Raw genomic sequence first — 17514 nt, 5'->3', positions numbered from 1 at the left:
CATTGTGGAGATGGTTGGTGACCCAGGTGGTGGTGTTGCTGACAGATCGTCTGTTTGCGGGGTGGCAGGTGCCGGTATCACTACAGATGTGGATGGAGAGGCCGAGACTGCAGCAGAAGAGGAAGCAGGAGGAGCCAGAGACGTTTCTTGGTTTTGAAGGTGTCTACTCCACTGCAGCTCGTGCTTTGCACTTAGATGCCTGATCATGCAGGTTGTGCTCAGGTTGAGAAGGTTTATGCCTTGCTTCAGGCTCTGATTGCACAGGGTGCAAACCACTCGTGTCCTGTCATCAGCACATTTTCTGAAGAACTTCCACAATAGAGAACTCCTTTGAGCTGGCTTTGGTGCCCTCGTTCCCTTGCTGTGTTGGGCAGTAGCAGGCGTAGTGTCTAGGGCACGGCCGCTCCGCTTCTGCACCCTGCTCCCTTTTCTGCTGTGCTGGTGGTTCTGTGCGACCACCGCCTCTTCCTCCAAACTACTCAGGTCACCTGCATGACCTTCATTCCATGTGGGGCCGAGGACCTCATCGTCCTCCACATCATCTTCCACCCAGTCTTCACCCCTGCCCTCCTTGTCTGTCTCCACAATTCTGAATGCCGCAGCAGTTGGCACCTGCGTTTCGTCATCATCGGAGACGTGCTGCGATGGTCCTTCCAGGTACTCATCTTGAGAAATAAGTGGTTGGGCATCGCTGTACTCAATCTCTTCCACTTCTGGGGCAGGGCTAGGTGGATGGCCCTGGGAAACCCTGCTGACAGTGTCCTCAAAAAGAAGAAGAGACTGCTGTATGACTTGGGGCTCAGACTGCTTGCCTGATTTGCAAGGGGGTGAGGTGAAAGACGGTTGGACATTGGCTTCAGGTGCCAACTCTGACCTATCTGCAGTAGACTGGGTGGAAGACAATGTGATGGAACTGGAGGCACTGTCAGCAACCCAATCTACTATCGCCTCTACTTCTTCTGGCCTCATCACTTCTAGAGGCGTATGATGCCCTACCAAATACTGCTGCAGGTTCTGTCGCCTACTCACACTTGAGGAAGGTGTTTCACTTGTGCGTGTAGCTGGCACAGATCGACCACGTCCTCTCCTTGCAACAGGAGCTCTACCAGCAGCACCACGACCCAGGCCACGGCCCCTATTTGATGGTCTCCTCATATTTCTGTAATTTATGATCTTGCCCTAGAAAGGTGTTTATTGAATAGCGGAAAAAAACAACAACAGTATCGCACGGGTGTATCTTATAGTCAAATATGCAAACTATGCTGCAATTTAATTTTTTTACTCCAAAAGGGTGTATATTGAATAGCGGAATAGGAAAAAGGATAAAAAACAGTGTATCTCACACGTACAAACACAGAATAGGCCCCGATTAAAATTTTTTGTACCCTAAAGGGAGGATGAGGAAGAGGAGTAGGAGGAGTTGGGAACAGGAGGCAAACTGAAGCGCCCTGCCATCCTTGGCGGTGGAAGGAGATGCGCCAAACAAATTTAAAAGGTATATCTCACTCGTACCGATACAGACTATGCCGTAATTTAATTTTTTACACTCCAAAAGGGTGTATATTGAATAGCGGAATAGGAAAAATTTTATAATACGGTGTATCTCACACGTACAAACACAGACTAGGCCCCGATTACAATTTTTTGTACCCTAAAGGCAGGATGAGGAAGAGAAGTAGGAGGAGTTGGGAACAGGAGGCAAACTGAAGTGCCCTGCAATCCTCGGTGGTGGAAGGAGATGCGCCAAACAAATTTAAAAAGGTGTATCTCACATGTACCGATACAGACTATGCCGTAATTTAATTTAGGAGTAGGAGGAGTAGGAGGAGTTCGGTACAGGCAGGAGGCACACTGAAGCACCCTCAAATCCTCGGCAGTATGAGATGCGCCCCAAAAATTGGAAAGGTGTATCTCATACGTACCGACACAGACTATCCCGCAATTTAATTGTTTTTACCCAAAGGTGTAGATTGAATAGCGGAATAGAAAATATGATATCAAAAGGTGTATGTATCTCACACGTAGAGACCCAGACTAGGCCCAAATTACTATTTTTGTACCCCCAAAGGCAGGATGAGGAGTAGGAGGAGTTCAGAACAGGCAGGAGGCACACTGAAGCACCCTCAAATCCTCGGCAGTATGAGATGCGCCCCAAAAATTGTAAAGGTGTATCTCACACGTACCGATACAGACTATCCCGCAATTTAATTGTTTTTACCCAAAGGTGTAGATTGAATAGCGGAATAGAAAATATGATATCAAAAGGTGTATGTATCTCACATGTAGAGACCCAGACTAGGCCCAAATTACTATTTTTTGTACCCCCAAAGGCAGGATGAGGAGTAGGAGGAGTTCGGTACAGGCAGGAGGCACACTGAAGCACCCTCAAATCCTCGGCAGTATGAGATGCGCCCCAAAAATTGGAAAGGTGTATCTCACACGTACCGATACAGACTATCCCGCAATTTAATTGTTTTTACCCAAAGGTGTAGATTGAATAGCGGAATAGAAAATATGATATCAAAAGGTGTATGTATCTCACATGTAGAGACCCAGACTAGGCCCAAATTACTATTTTTTGTACCCCCAAAGGCAGGATGAGGAGTAGGAGGAGTTCGGTACAGGCAGGAGGCACACTGAAGCACCCTCAAATCCTCGGCAGTATGAGATGCGCCCCAAAAATTGGAAAGGTGTATCTCACACGTACCGATACAGACTATCCCGCAATTTAATTGTTTTTACCCAAAGGTGTAGATTGAATAGCGGAATAGAAAATATGATATCAAAAGGTGTATGTATCTCACACGTAGAGACCCAGACTAGGCCCAAATTACTATTTTTTGTACCCCCAAAGGCAGGATGAGGAGTAGGAGGAGTTCGGTACAGGCAGGAGGCACACTGAAGCACCCTCAAATCCTCGGCAGTATGAGATGCGCCCCAAAAATTGGAAAGGTGTATCTCACACGTACCGACACAGACTATGCTGCAATTTAATTGATTTTACCCAAAGGTGTAGATTGAATAGCGGAATAGAAAATATGTTATCAAAAGGTGTATGTATCTCACACGTACCGACACAGACTATCCCGCAATTTAATTGTTTTTACCCCAAAGGTGTAGATTAAATAGCGGAATAGAAAATATGATATCAAAAGGTGTATGTATCTCACACGTACCGACACAGACTATCCCGCAATTTAATTGTTTTTACTCCAAAGGTGTAGATTAAATAGCGGAATAGAAAATATTATCAAAAGGTGTATGTATCTCACACGTACAGGACCAGAGTAGGCCCCGATTACTATTTTTTGTACCCCCAAAGGCAGGATGAGGAGTAGGAGGAGTTCGGAACAGGCAGGAGGCACACTGAAGCACCCTCAAATCCTCGGCAGTATGAGATGCGCCCCAAAAATTGGAAAGGTGTATCTCATACGTACCGACACAGACTATCCCGCAATTTAATTGTTTTTACCCAAAGGTGTAGATTGAATAGCGGAATAGAAAATATGATATCAAAAGGTGTATGTATCTCACACGTAGAGACCCAGACTAGGCCCAAATTACTATTTTTTGTACCCCCAAAGGCAGGATGAGGAGTAGGAGGAGTTTGGAACAGGCAGGAGGCACACTGAAGCAGCCTCAAATCCTCGGCAGTATGAGATGCGCCCCAAAAATTGGAAAGGTGTATCTCACATATAACGATACAGACTATCCCGCAATTTAATTCTTTTTACCCAAAGGTGTAGATTGAATAGCGGAATAGAAAATATGATATAAAATTGGTGATTTATCAATAGCACATGTAAACAGCAGTGTCTTATATCAGTCAGCTCTGCTGCAGGCTATGGAGGAAAAAAAAAAATTCCCCTTTTAAGTTTGTTATTTTTAACTAGATTAGTACAGACTATGCCACAATTTAATTTTTTTAACCCAAGGGTGTATATTGAATAGTGGAATAGAAAAAAGTGTATAACTTTTGAAATCACTCAATAATAGCACATGTGAACACAGCAGTGTATTATCACAGTCAGCACAGCAGCACTGAAGGAAAAACGCTGCACACAACTGACTGATAAAAAATACTTTTTCTCCCTCCTTCTCAGTGGGCAAAAAGATTGTGTTCACACCACCCCACACACAGCAAAATCGATGTGGACCACTGACACCTGCCTATCTCCAGACTCTCCCTAAAAGGATCGATAAGATCGGTCACTGCTGGCACTGCAAACCCCCCCCCCCACACACAGCAAAATCGATTGTAGAACACTGACCCTAAATATCTCCAGCCTCTCCCTAAAAGGATTGATAAGATCGGTCACTGCCGGCACTGCAAACCCCCCCCCCCCCTCACACTGCAAAATCGATTGTAGAACACTGACCCTAAATATCTCCAGCCTCTCCCTAAAATGCCTATATCTCACCCTGCCTGCAGCACTCCGACCTGTCCCTCAATTCTTTTCGGACACAATATGATTTTTGCCTGTCTGTCCCTAATCAGCAGCCAGCACGTATGATGTGTGCTCTGTCCCTGTACTACAGCATAATGACGCAGCGGTGCTCGGTCTCAAACTTATAAAGACTTGGTCACATGCTTCAGATGGCCAATCACAGCTACTAATACATTTGTGGGCATGGTTGGGATGGCTTAAGGCACACCAGTTAAACGCTTGTTGATTGGCTGTTGAAAGCGCGCCAATACATACAAACCCGGAAATAAAATGACCGAACACGGATTTTTACCCGAACATACAGTAAAGTTTTCGGGTCCGTGTTCGGGTAACAAAAATCCAATTATTCGGTACGAACACGAATAATACAGTCCGTGTTCGCTCAACACTACTTGTCACACAAGTGCTGGTCTATGTTTTGTTTTTGCATATTGAAATAAAAATGTTCTCTTATTTCTGCTCTCCATCCCTTTAACAATCATATCTCCAACACCTGTGCTTGAGGCATGTTAAAACATTATTCTCCAAATAGATAATACAGCATTTTGTATATTGAAATTTATACAGAATATTTATATAAAGCATCATCAGAAATCATCATCAATATAAAGTGTATAAAGCATAATCATCAACAAGCCAAAACTATTTTTAGACTCTGGATCAAAGATAGTTAGGTGTTTTAAAATCATAAAATAATTTAATAAATAGGTGATTTCTATAAAGGCTGGCTTCAAAGCAATAAATCACACTTACAAGCAACAGACTGTAGAGAATAAAACAACAGATTGCCTTGGGATGTTTGGTAAAGCTGTTCTTGTATCTGTTGTATATTATACTTTTATTCTTCTAGCACAATGTCAAGAAGTAGGCTGTGGTCATCCATGTTTTATTACTAAAAGAAATCTTTTATTTGAGTCTGACAATATTCAGGAAGGAAATATTACCATTGGAGGAATATTCTCAGTCAGCAATTTTTTTTATTTTCAGGGCATACATTTTAACTCAACTGTTTTGGCACACTGCAGGATGTAAGTACCGTACTCTTTTTTATGATAATATGATAATATGTAGAAAGCAGTAAGGATGCCAAAACCTCTCTTTGAGTCCAGACCAGTGGCGGCCTGGGATGTGGAGGACTCTTGTCATCCTATGAAGGGACATTGAAAACTTCCAGCCATCCCCCTTCATCATCCCAGCCAGAGGAAGTGACAACGTGCTGCCTGGAGGCTAACACACTGACATTTTCCAGTGTTGTTTACACACTCAGCACTACTTAACCAAATCCAGTAATTCCACCCATAACTCTGCCCAAGTCCCCACACACTACCAGATGCTTAACACACTGACATTTTCCAGTGTTGTTTACACACTCAGCACTACTTAACCAAATCCAGTAATTCCACCCATAACTCTGCCCAAGTCCCCACACACTACCAGATGCTTTGTTAGCGACCTGCACAACGATCTGCCCAGCAAACCAGCAACAGCTGTGCATTCCTGTATCCCTATCCACCCGCACCTCCAACCAGTCACAATCCTCTACATTGCTGCAGCCATTCATCCGAATCGGCACACATGCTACCCCCATTCCTGACCAATTAACCCTATCATCTACAACTGATGTCCATCTATGTGATTGACTTTTCATCATCTAGTTACATTGGAAGTGTCCGAGCCTTCACAGGAGAATATCAAGGGGACATTATCAATTACTCATTTAGAGAATTGCCTAACTAAAGCATTTTTCATGTGACAGTATTATGAACTCTCCCCTTGATATCAAGGATTTTTTGGCACCGGCCGGTTTTTGTTATTTCTATTCCATGTTTGTATGTTTGTCTTGTTCCTTGTACATATCACTGGTTACCTACACCTGTAACTGCACAGTAGTGAAATTTCACATGATATTTCAATACATTTTCATCTATGATTATACGTTATTAATTGATCCCTGTCTCATATTTACCAACTCTAGTAACCTACTTTCCTTCTACACCCTATGCAGAATACTTTTTCTGATATGCTTTCTCTGTCCTGTCTCTCAGCCCACCTCCTGTGATGCTGCCCATCTTCTGTGACGCTGCCCCCCACCTATCCCTCTGCCCACCTCCTGTACCATGACCTGTGACATGCCTGTACCATGATCTGTGACATGCCTATACCATCACCTGTGCCATGACCTGTGCCATGCCCTTACCATGACCTGTGCCATGCCTATACCATCTCCTGTACCATGACCTGTGACATGCCTGTACCATAACCTGTGCCATGCCTGTACCATGACCTGTGCCATGCCTATATCATCACCTGTGCCATGCCTGTACCATCACCTGTGCCATGCCTATACCATGACCTGTGACATGCCTGTACCATGACCTGTGCCATGCCTGTACCATGACCAGTGTCATGCCTGTACCATGACCTGTGCCATGCCTATACCATCATCTGTGCCATGCCTATACCATGACCTATGCCATGACCTGTGTCATGCCCTTACCATGACCTGTGCCATGCCTATACCATCTCCTGTACCATGACCTGTGACATGCCTGTACCATGACCTGTGCCATGCCTGTACCATCACCTGTGCCATGCCTGTGCCATGCCTGTACCATCACCTGTGCCATGACCTGTGCCATGCCCTTACCATGACATGTGCCATGCCTATACCATTACCTGTGCCATGCCTATACAATCATCTGTGCCGTGCCATGCCTGTACCATGACCTGTGCCATGCCCTTACCATTACCTGTGCCATGCCTATACCATCTCCTGTACCATGACCTGTGACATGCCTGTACCATGACCTGTGCCATGCCTATACAATCATCTGTGCCATGCCTATACCATCACCTGTGCCATGCCCTTACCATGACCTGTGCCATGCCTATACCATCTCCTGTACCATGACTTGTGACATGCCTGTACCATGACCTGTGCCATGCCTATACCATCATCTGTGCCATGCCTATACCATCACCTGTGCCATGACCTGTGCCGTGCCCTTACCATGACCTGTGCCATGCCTATACCATCTCCTGTACCATGACCTGTGACATGCCTCTACCATGACCTGTGCCATGCCTAGAAAGAGAAAATTGGCCCATGGGACTTTATATGAGGTGGGTACATGTGACTGGAAATAACAAAAAATATGTAATTGAAAAGATATAATCTTTATTGCAAAAAATGACATCAAAGTTGTGCGCGTGAAGCGCTGGGATAACAGACTTCATTGGAAATCATTGAAAACATGTATAACATAAAATACCATACATAAAATATACAATATTCATGAGAATGCAAAACATCTAAATCTCAAGGATAAAGACATGGTAAATAATTTTCACATAGCGTATAAATGTCGTATAAATGTCATGCATCTAATCTGACGCGTTTCGCGAGTCACTGCTCGCTTCTTCAAGAGAGAATGCATTGGAAAAATGATAAATCTGAAAAAACGAAAAAAAGAAATAAAAAGATGGAAGTATAGTTCATGATGGTATTAAGAGAGGATTTTGTAAGTCATGGGGAACTCATTGGAGTGCCCACTACTCACATTTCAAAGGCTGGAATCAAGGAGTGGAACTCCGTGCGGTAGCAATGGTGTAGGTCTGGCCCGGGAGCTGAAGGGTCCCATCGGACGACAATGCAGTGGAGTGGCCCATGGGAGGTAAGTGACCAAAGTGTAGAGTAAAAGCCATAAGCCTTCCATGTCTGTCATAAAATTGGAATTTATAGAATAAAGTATGTAGGTAAATATGTATAGTATATGATACAATGTAGTACAAAGTCTATCATGTATATTAAACAATAAATAAATATCCAAATGCCATGCACAGTGCAGGAAGGACTGATATGATTGGTATAATAAAGTATTAAACAATGTGGAAATGAGTAATGGCTGAGAGAAAGGTGAATAGGTAGAAAGTGGAAGTGAAAAGAGTGTGACAGTGAGTGAAGGAAAGTGTGGAAGATGAAAGTGGTGCAAAAAGAAGGAAGAAGGCAAGGCTGGCGTCCAGCAATATAACAAACATGGTGATAGTAAAGTGAGGATATAGAATAGTGTGTGGCAGATGCCGGGAACCCACAAAATGAGGGATGGGAAGGAGTGGTGCAAATGGGAAAAAGGTGCTTACCAGGTGGAGTGAGTGGAGAACGAGTGCCGTGTGTAAAGTAAGAAAGGAGAGAAGTATCAAGGGTCAGCCTTACCATGGGCATCTTCCGCCAGTGCCGTCTGTGGGGCCCTAACGTCATACAGCGGGTGGAGCAGAGACAAGCATCTGCAGCCTCGTGGGGGAGCGGACGCATGAGCGTAAACCTCCCCCATCTAGAACCCGTAGATGTAGAGCACATGGACGTGATGGCGCCGCGCAAAGGCGCCGGCGTGACGTCAGATGTGCAGCATGACGCCGATGTAGGGGTGGACCCGTCCGACGAAGGGAAGGGCGGGTACAGCAAGGGAGGAGGCACCTTCCTCTTTCTACATCGCAGCTCCCGGGACACAGGCATCCACCAAACACACCAGCACAGATACATCCAGGAAACCAGTATGTTGAAAACCTCCAATATGATGTACAAGTAAATCATGGGCAAAAAAGCTATCTGGATGTATAAATGCTAAAAAATGAATGAAATGAAATAAAATAAAATAAAATAAAATAAATGGAATACCAGCACTGATGACAACAGACCAAAAAGTGGGCACTTGTGGGTGTCTTCCACCCGGGTTCAATATCAAAAAGAGGAATTGGTCTGGAGCCATCTGTAGACCACCTCCATCCCGAAACAATCATAGAAAGAGAAAATTGGCCCATGGGACTTTATATGAGGTGGGTACATGTGACTGGAAATAACAAAAAATATGTAATTGAAAAGATATAATCTTTATTGCAAAAAATGACATCAAAGTTGTGCGCGTGAAGCGCTGGGATAACAGACTTCATTGGAAATCATTGAAATCATGTATAACATAAAATACCATACATAAAATATACAATATTCATGAGAATGCAAAACATCTAAATCTCAAGGATAAAGACATTTTTTTATTTCTTTTTTTCGTTTTTTCAGATTTATCATTTTTCCAATGCATTCTCTCTTGAAGAAGCGAGCAGTGACTCGCGAAACGCGTCAGATTAGATGCATGACATTTATACGACATTTATACGCTATGTGAAAATTATTTACCATGTCTTTATCCTTGAGATTTAGATGTTTTGCATTCTCATGAATATTGTATATTTTATGTATGGTATTTTATGTTATACATGTTTTCAATGATTTCCAATGAAGTCTGTTATCCCAGCGCTTCACGCGCACAACTTTGATGTCATTTTTTGCAATAAAGATTATATCTTTTCAATTACATATTTTTTGTTATTTCCAGTCACATGTACCCACCTCATATAAAGTCCCATGGGCCAATTTTCTCTTTCTATGATTGTTTCGGGATGGAGGTGGTCTACAGATGGCTCCAGACCAATTCCTCTTTTTGATATTGAACCCGGGTGGAAGACACCCACAAGTGCCCACTTTTTGGTCTGTTGTCATCAGTGCTGGTATTCCATTTATTTTATTTTATTTTATTTTATTTCATTTCATTCATTTTTTAGCATTTATACATCCAGATAGCTTTTTTGCCCATGATTTACTTGTACATCATATTGGAGGTTTTCAACATACTGGTTTCCTGGATGTATCTGTGCTGGTGTGTTTGGTGGATGCCTGTGTCCCGGGAGCTGCGATGTAGAAAGAGGAAGGTGCCTCCTCCCTTGCTGTACCCGCCCTTCCCTTCGTCGGACGGGTCCACCCCTACATCGGCGTCATGCTGCACATCTGACGTCACGCCGGCGCCTTTGCGCGGCGCCATCACGTCCATGTGCTCTACATCTACGGGTTCTAGATGGGGGAGGTTTACGCTCATGCGTCCGCTCCCCCACGAGGCTGCAGATGCTTGTCTCTGCTCCACCCGCTGTATGACGTTAGGGCCCCACAGACGGCACTGGCGGAAGATGCCCATGGTAAGGCTGACCCTTGATACTTCTCTCCTTTCTTACTTTACACACGGCACTCGTTCTCCACTCACTCCACCTGGTAAGCACCTTTTTCCCATTTGCACCACTCCTTCCCATCCCTCATTTTGTGGGTTCCCGGCATCTGCCACACACTATTCTATATCCTCACTTTACTATCACCATGGTTGTTATATTGCTGGACGCCAGCCTTGCCTTCTTGCTTCTTTTTGCACCACTTTCATCTTCCACACTTTCCTTCACTCACTGTCACACTCTTTTCACTTCCACTTTCTACCTATTCACCTTTCTCTCAGCCATTACTCATTTCCACATTGTTTAATACTTTATTATACCAATCATATCAGTCCTTCCTGCACTGTGCATGGCATTTGGATATTTATTTATTGTTTAATATACATGATAGACTTTGTACTACATTGTATCATATACTATACATATTTACCTACATACTTTATTCTATAAATTCCAATTTTATGACATGCATGGAAGGCTTATGGCTTTTACTCTACACTTTGGTCACTTACCTCCCATGGGCCACTCCACTGCATTGTCGTCCGATGGGACCCTTCAGCTCCCGGGCCAGACCTACACCATTGCTACCGCACGGAGTTCCACTCCTTGATTCCAGCCTTTGAAATGTGAGTAGTGGGCACTCCAATGAGTTCCCCATGACTTACAAAATCCTCTCTTAATACCATCATGAGCTATACTTCCATCTTTTTATTTCTTTTTTTCGTTTTTTCAGATTTATCATTTTTCCAATGCATTCTCTCTTGAAGAAGCGAGCAGTGACTCGCGAAACGCGTCAGTTTAGATGCATGACATTTATACGACATTTATACGCTATGTGAAAATTATTTACCATGTCTTTATCCTTGAGATTTAGATGTTTTGCATTCTCATGAATATTGTATATTTTATGTATGGTATTTTATGTTATACATGTTTTCAATGATTTCCAATGAAGTCTGTTATCCCAGCGCTTCACGCGCACAACTTTGATGTCATTTTTTGCAATAAAGATTATATCTTTTCAATTACATATTTTTTGTTATTTCCAGTCACATGTACCCACCTCATATAAAGTCCCATGGGCCAATTTTCTCTTTCTATGATTGTTTCGGGATGGAGGTGGTCTACAGATGGCTCCAGACCAATTCCTCTTTTTGATGTGCCATGCCTATACCATCATCTGTGCCATGCCTATACCATCACCTGTGCCATGCCTATACCATCACCTGTGCCATTCCTGTGCCATGCCTATACCATGATCTGTGCCATGACCTGTGCCATGCCTATACCATCTCCTGTACCGTGACCTGTGACATGCCTGTACCATGACCTGTCCCATGCCTATACCATCACCTGTGCAATGCCTATACCATCATCTGTGCCATGCCTGTACCATCACCTGTGCCATGACCTGTGCCATGCCCTTACCATGACCTGTGCCATGCCTATACCATCTCATTTACCATGACCTGTGACATGCTTATACCATCACCTGTGCCATGCCTATACCATGACCTCAAAGTCACGCAATTTTTTACCGCGTTTTTTTGCCGCAAAGCAATACCTATTACATTTTTCTTTACGCGCCCCCCAAAAAATTTTGAGCACCAGCCGCCACTGGCCCAGACAGTGTTTCATGTTTTATAACATGATGAAAAGGGAAGTGTGTAAACCCCCAAAATGCATTAGCTAGTAATCTCTAATAATTAAAGCACTCTGGATTATTTAGCACCCTTCATTGCTTGGGGTTACTTTGGTATATTGGAGTAGCCTCACCAAAGTGATTCAACTTGATTAATAAGACAGTAATTTACAGTAAAACACTGGACATTAACCACTTCTGGACTGGAAGGATTTGCCCCCTTAATGACCAGGCCATTTTTCTGCAATTTGGCACTGTGTGATTTGTAACTGACAATTGCGCAGTCATGCAATGCTGTACCCAAACTAAACTTACGTCCTTTTTTTCAAACAAATCGAGCTTTCTTTTGCTGGTATTTAATCACCTCTGTGATTTTTATTTTTTGTGATATAAACAAAAAAAAAAGAGCAAACATAATGAAAAAAATAACATTTTCTACTTTTTTGTATAAAAAATATCCAATAAACTAAATTTTTAACATACTTTTAGGCCAAAATGTATTTAGCTACATGTCTTTGACAAAAAAAAAACTCAATAAGAGTATTTTTACTGGTTTGCGCAAAAGTTATATTGTCTACAAACTATGGTGTATATAAAGTGCTAAAATGGCAGGGCAGTACAACCCCCCCCCCTCCCCCTCAAATTACCCATTTTTGAAAAAAGACATCCCAAGAAATTTCCTGAGTGGCATGTTGAGCCCATTGAATATTACATTTTTTTTGTCACAGGTGTTTGAAAAATGACTAAGAATTTTTTTTTTTTTTTTTTTTACACAAAGTAGTCATTAAAATGATATATTGCTCACGCATGCCATTGGTATATGTGAAATTACACCCCAAAATACAATCTTCTTCTTCTCCTGAGCATGAGGACACCCCATGTCTGAAACCTTTTGGCAGTCTAGCCGCGTACAGGACCCTGAAAACCAATCACTGCTTTCAGGCTTTCATGAAATGACAAGATAGCACAAACCCCCCCCCCCCCAAATTACCCATTTTCAGAAAGTAGACACCCTAAACTATTTGCTGAGAGGCATGCTGAGTCCATGGAATTTTTTAATATTTTGCCACAAGTGTCGGAAATATGACAATTTTTTTTTTTATACACAAGTTTCTCAATAAAATTATATATTGCTCACACATGCCATGGCTATATGTGAAATTATACCCCAAAATACATTCTGCTGCTTCTTCTGAGTACAGGGATACCCCATGTGGGAGACTTTTTGACAGTCTAGTTGCGTACAGTATCCTAAAAACCAATCACCGCCTTCAGACTTTCTAAGGGCGTAAATTGTTCATTTCACTCCTCACTACCTATCACAGTTTCAGAGGCCATGAAATGCCAAGATAGCACAAAATCCTCCTAAATGATACCTTTTCAAAAAGTAGACACCCTAAGCTATTTGCTGAGAGGCATATTGAGTGTTTTACAGACCTCAGTTATTGTCACAAAGTTTTGCAAATTGAAAAAAGAAAAAAAAAAGCATTTTCCTTTTTTTTCTTCATTTTCCAAAATAAATGAGAGCTGAAAAATACTCACCATGCATCCTAGCAAATACCTTGGGGTGTCTACTTTTTGAAAGGGGTAATTTGAGGGGGGGTTGTGCTATCTCTGAATTTCATGGCCTCCAAAACTGTGATAGGTAGTGAGGAGTGAAATCAACAATTTACGCCTTTAGGAAGCCTGAAGGTGGTGATTGGTGTTTGGGGTCCTGTACGCGGCTAGACTGACAAAAAGCATCACACATGTGGCATCCCCATATTCAGGAGAAGCAGCAGAATGTATTTTGGTGTGTCATTTCACATATATTCATGGCATTTGTGACCAATATATAATTTAGTGACAACTTTGTGTAAAATATTATTTTTTACATTATAGATTTTTTTTTTTTAAAGCAAAGGCCCTACAGAACAATGAAGTGAGGAGAATTTGCTATTGTTATAAGCATAGACTTTCCCGGCACTACAACATGACAATAATGTCATAAAAAATGTGTATTTTATTTAGAAAAACAATTAAAACTTTTTTAACATTGTAACAAATAAATGTGAAATACAAACAAAACATTTAAAATTAGATCCTCTATATATCATCATTATAATGAACTAGGGGTAACCCTCAATCACCACAAACATGTACAAATACCATATCGACCTGTTGACCATACAGAGTCAAAATGTGTACGATGGTGGTGAATATCCGATGATGAGGGAACCACTGAACACTTGGTTTTCTCTACATGTTTTGCGTTTTTTTCTCAACGCTTCTTAAGGAGAATATTATTGAAATACAGTACCAAAATAAGATATTAATTAAATAATTGGTTCACTTTTGCTGGTTCCCACTACCTCCAGGTACAGGGAGTCGCCATGGGCACATGTTGTGCCCCCTCTTATGTGAACCTGTACCTGGGGGGGTGGGAGCGCAGCCTGTGGACCGACGATGGGTATGCACAGTACATAGAATCCATCCTCTGTTGGCATCGTTATATCGACTACGTCTTTATGATTTGGCAGGGATCTGAAGAGGTACTGCATGCGTTTGTCCATTGTATTAATGTTAATACTTACAACCTTAAGTTTACCTTATCCTTTGACAAATCCTCAATCACATTTTTGGATCTTCGTTTATTTGTTGATAAAGGAAAATGAATTGGCAGCACTCCAGGTTGAGTCAAAATCCAGATTTATTGACTGGACAGCCAAATATGACAATCGTGACAAGGTAGACGCGTTTCACACACTGACTGTGTGCTTAATCATTACTTTGTTTATTTGTTGGCAGGGACCGGTGTGTTGCCGCTGACCTCTAGAGGAAGGAGTCGGCGGGCAACACCCTGCTCCATGCCAACAGTGCGCACCCCCCAGCATTAGTGAACAGCATCCCCTACGCCCAATACATCCGGCTGCTCAGAAACTGCACCCTAGAGGAGGACTTTTGGAAACAGGCTAACCTACTCCGAAACAGATTACTGCGTAGAGGATACAGCAAATCTTTATTACGTAGGGCCTTTAATAGAGCTATGGAACAAGACAGACATACATTATTATTTAAACCTTAAAATCGCAATAATAAATCTTTAACAACTAAATTCATCACTAAATTTTCCTCCCAGCATGGCCAACTCAGGGGCATTCTTGCTAAACACTGGCATATTTTGTAACAGGAAACGATTCTAACTCGACATATTAACCATTATCCAGAAATAGTGTTTCGTAAAGCACGTTCCATCAGAGACACAATTGTCTCTTCCCACTATGTCCCCAAAAAGGTTAAACCCCAGCAACATCACAAGGGGATTTTCAAATGTAACAGATGTGACTTCTGCCGGTGGATAAATGAGGGCCAGCGTTTCCTATTGCACAATCAAGAGACGTTTACACCAAATTTTTTCGCCAACTGTGAAACTACAGGAATTGTGTACCTTATGACTAGGGATGATCGAACGGTTCGGGTTCACCATCGGTTCGACCCGAACATTGGGTGTTCGAAATTCGGCCGAATTCCGAACTATTAGGCATTAGGCAACCAGAACTGACCAAAATGCAATGGGACAGGAACTGGGCTTTAACCACTTAAGCCCCGGAGGATTTGGCTGCTAAACGACCAGGGGGTATTTTGCGATTCGGCACTGCGTGACTTTAACGGACAATTGCGCGGTCGTGCGACGCTGTACCTAAACGAATTTGGCGTCCTTTTTTTCCCACAAACAGAGCTTTCTTTTGGCGGTATTTGATCACCTGTGCGATTTTTTGATCACGCGCTATAAACAAAAAAAGAGCGTCAATTTTGCAAAAATAGCAATATTTTTCCCTTTTTTTATATGAAATTCCCCCCAAAAAAAATGTAAAAATCAAAATTTTTTAACATTTTCGGCCAATTTGTTTTATGCTACCTATGTTTGGTAAAAAAAATCGCAAAAAGCGTATTTTGATTGGTTTGCGCAAAAGTTATTGCGTTTACTGACTAAGGGAAAGATTTTTGTCATTTTTGTTGTTTTTTTTTTTAACGCGTAATGGCGGCGATCTGCGATTTTTTTTGCGGTACTGCGACATTGCGGCGGACAGATCGGACCCTTGACTGACATTTTTGACACTTTTGGGGTTACCAGTGACATTTCTACTGTAATCAGTGCTATATATATGCACTGTTACTGTAAAAATACACTGGTAGTGAAGGGGTTAACTTTATTTGAGAGGGAGGGGCTGTGTGTGTCCCTAGGGGCGTGATTCTAACTGTGATTGGCTGTGGCTTCAGCTGTATGCAGAGTGATCAACGGATCTACATAGTAGATCCATATGATCAGCTCTCATACAGAGGGGAGAATGACAGGCAGCTTGTTTACACAAGCTGCCTGACTTTCTCCCTCTCCCCCGCCGATCGCAGAGTGGCCGGCGGACATCGGGTCCGCCGGTCACACGCGCGGGGGGGTCCGTGACCACGCGGGAGCGCGCCTCCGGCGGCGCGCGCTCGCTCCCTAGACCTTCACAAGCTAGTGACGTAGCCCTACGTCACTTTGCCTGTGAGGGGCTGACCGCCGACGTAGATCGGCGTGCGGCGGTCGGCAAGTGGTTAAAAGCCCGTGATTGGACCAGAACCATCAGTAAAAGCCAATTGAGGGGGCAGGAGAATGCTAGGAATGTGATTGGAGTGACTAGGGGGTCCAGAGGCCAATCATTAGTGAATATGCCCCCCAGTATATAAGATAGCCCCGCCAAATTCCTAGCATTGTAATACAGGGACGTGGAAGAGAGTGGAAGCAGTTCTGTTACTTCTGCTTCAAAAGTGTCATTTAGCAGTTATTAGTGTGAGGAAAGGGATATCTAGTGTAGTTAGGGTGCTATTTTCCACTTTAGTTAGATTCAAAAATCTAGTTTATGTAGGGAAAGTGTTAAGTGCCAGGGTGACCGTAGTGTAGTATAGGGTGAACTGACACTGACTGCTATGGCAGGGTGACCAAACCCTTCCATTTCAGGGTGACCGCTATAGAGAAAAGATTGTTTCTCTTAGGTGACTTATAGAACAGCGATATGGCTTCTCGCCTGTCAGCCTGCTGTTTTCTGCAGGCGTTTATAGGGCTTTTTTGAGGACATGTTTGGAGTCAGGCATGACATCTGAACTTGTGTATAGGGGTATATATACACACACATGTATGTATATATACACATATATACAGTAGGTGTGAAAGTAGCAGAGCACTATACTTGCGCTAATGAAATAATTAACAGGCATATGGCTCTGCTCCTATCACACCTATATGTGTGTATGTGTATAAATACATATAAGTGTGTGGGTATATATACCCCTATACAGAAGTTCAGATGTTTTGCCTGCCTCCAAAGACCCCAAAAAATGCCCAAAAAAAAACGC

The sequence above is a fragment of the Pelophylax lessonae genome (genome assembly GCF_965119305.1).
Source record: "Pelophylax lessonae genome assembly, chromosome: 1".
NCBI lineage: Eukaryota > Metazoa > Chordata > Amphibia > Anura > Ranidae > Pelophylax > Pelophylax lessonae.
This window is presented reverse-complemented; position numbering follows the sequence as displayed.